Source organism: Oratosquilla oratoria, chromosome 21 (assembly GCF_046742065.1).
Source record: "Oratosquilla oratoria isolate Oo_2021 chromosome 21, ASM4674206v1, whole genome shotgun sequence".
NCBI classification, from domain to species: Eukaryota; Metazoa; Arthropoda; class Malacostraca; order Stomatopoda; family Squillidae; genus Oratosquilla; species Oratosquilla oratoria.
The window spans coordinates 43,789,408-43,791,831 of NC_134797.1; positions in this window are offsets into that span (position 1 = coordinate 43,789,408).

Consider the following 2,424-nt stretch of genomic DNA (forward strand, 5'->3'; position numbering starts at 1 on the left):
CATTTTGAAGGAAACTTTTATTCGTTTAATTTTTGTCATACAAAGGATTACAAAGGAGGAGCATGTCGACAGGAGACCTTTTGGTCCATAACTAGGTCGGATGCAAAAAATATATATATGATAATGATAAACAAGTAAATAAAATTATGATAATATAAATAATGATAAAATAAGTAAATAAATAAATAGGTAAAGTTAAATAATAAACAAAGAGGTAAATAGTAAATAATAATAAATTGACAGATAGATAATGATAATCAAGCGAATAATAAATAAACGGACAAATGATAATGAATAAATAAATAGATAAATAATGTAAAATAAATGGCAGGCATACAGCATCTTGCTCAGGTGTTTATCATTACCATGGGATAAGTCATTAGTGCACAGTGATGTCTTGGAAACAAGTACGAGTAATGTGGACACGTCTCAACGTCCTCGGGTGACGATGGTCCTTCAGACGGCTGAGGTCGAGTCTTTTGCCCCACGGGAAAGAACGCAGCTGTTTCGCTGCCGCAAGTTGACCTCGGGGAGGGGGGGGCCAGGGCGAGGTCAAGTGCCTGGACCACTTATTCAAAGTTCACCGATAGCCGAGAGCATTCAGCGTTGTCTCAAAAAATATATATAAAGAAAGAAAGAAAAAGAAGAAGAAGAAGAAGAAGAAGAAGAAGAATATATATATATATATATATATATAGAGAGAGAGAGAGAGAGAGAGAGAGAGAGAGAGAGAGAGAGAGAGAGAGAGAGAGAGAGAGAGAGAGAGAGGGAGAGAGAGAGAGAGAGAGAGACTGTCTTAGTTTTACATCCCTGCAGGGCCAGTCACTTATCCGATTTGTCTGGACCATCCACCTGTTTTGGCATGACGACAGTGAGGTTATCCCGTCGCTTCTCATACCACCTGACATCTGGAGCCCCTAAAAATCATTTAAGAGAAGCCCGTGGCATAACATTATCAACAGAGGCCCTTGAGGAAAACAATAAGATTTTGGATTTATGTAAAGACGATAGACGCCTCCCAATTTTAGAAGCATTGTATATTAAAGAGTTAAGCCCAAATCTAAATATACAAGCAGACGACCTTAGAGCCCTTCCAAGCATGAGACAAACCGTTGCAAATCCAAACATGAGACATAACACCACAAACGCCAATACGAGACAAAACGCCACTAGTTCAAATGCGAGACAAAACGCCATAACCACAAGCATGCCACATTCCGCCACAACACGAACCCGGAGGCTTTCTTAGTGCACGTGACATTTCGTCACTGCCCGAAATACTAGGTAACCTCCCCTAGAGTGATTAGCAAGTAAGAAACTCTAGTTTAAAACTTAGAACTTTAATAAGACTCATTGGATTAATTCTTATCCTAACAAAATAGAATATCCCTATAGCTACTGAAGAAGGGTCTTGAACCCGAAATCGCGACCTAGCTGATATGACTACATACAGCTAAGTCATAAATTTCCTTTCTAAAGAACACAAATCTATAATAAGATATATAGAAAATAATTAATGTACAACTAGCCATCACTTTTAATGATATATGCATTTGAGAAAAACTCCTGTCCAAATACACTTATAACACACACACACACACACACACATATATATATATATATATATATATATATATATATATATGTACATATATAATATGTATATATATACATATATGTAGATAGATAGATAGATAGATAGGTAATTAAGACCTATACATGTGAGGTGCAGTTTTTATATCGTCAATCATTATCATTTGCTTTCAATTAATTTAGGGTATCTGGATATTGCTTCTAAATTTGTTCAACAAAACATTGACCCAAATGCAGAACGTTATTTCTTAATATCCTTCAAACAGTCATCAAGTTCTTTCGTTAAAATCAAGTCCAATTCTGCCGGTGTATCTCCGCCCCTATATTTTATTGTTTCTTTTACCCATTGGGTCATTGGTTTGTTTATTGCTGTAAAAAACACCCTATTGCCAATGTTTTATTCCTGATACTTGTTTCAAATTCCTCCCATTTTACCTTTTTGTAACTGAAGTCCCTTAACAGTGTATTTTTTTTTTGGCCTGCTGTCTCTAGCATTATCTCATTTTACTCGGATTCATTCAATGCGCTTGTATTTGCTGTGAAAACACTACCTCAGAGTCTCTTTTAAGTTTTCCTCCATTTATAATTCGGATTAACGTCACTAACTACCCTCTTTCAGGGGACTAGGACGGTGCCCCTTACAGACTTTATAAAGTGGAAATTAATTAAACATGCCCTTGGTCCAACTCGCCTGTAGCAGAGTTCGAACCGCAGTTACCTAAGCTTCCGTCGTAATTAGTGACGCTCTAGCCTGCTCGACCAGTGATCATCATCCATTTATGTTGTTCATATTCATTATCTCGTCCTTGCCTTCTTTCTTCTCAACTTAGT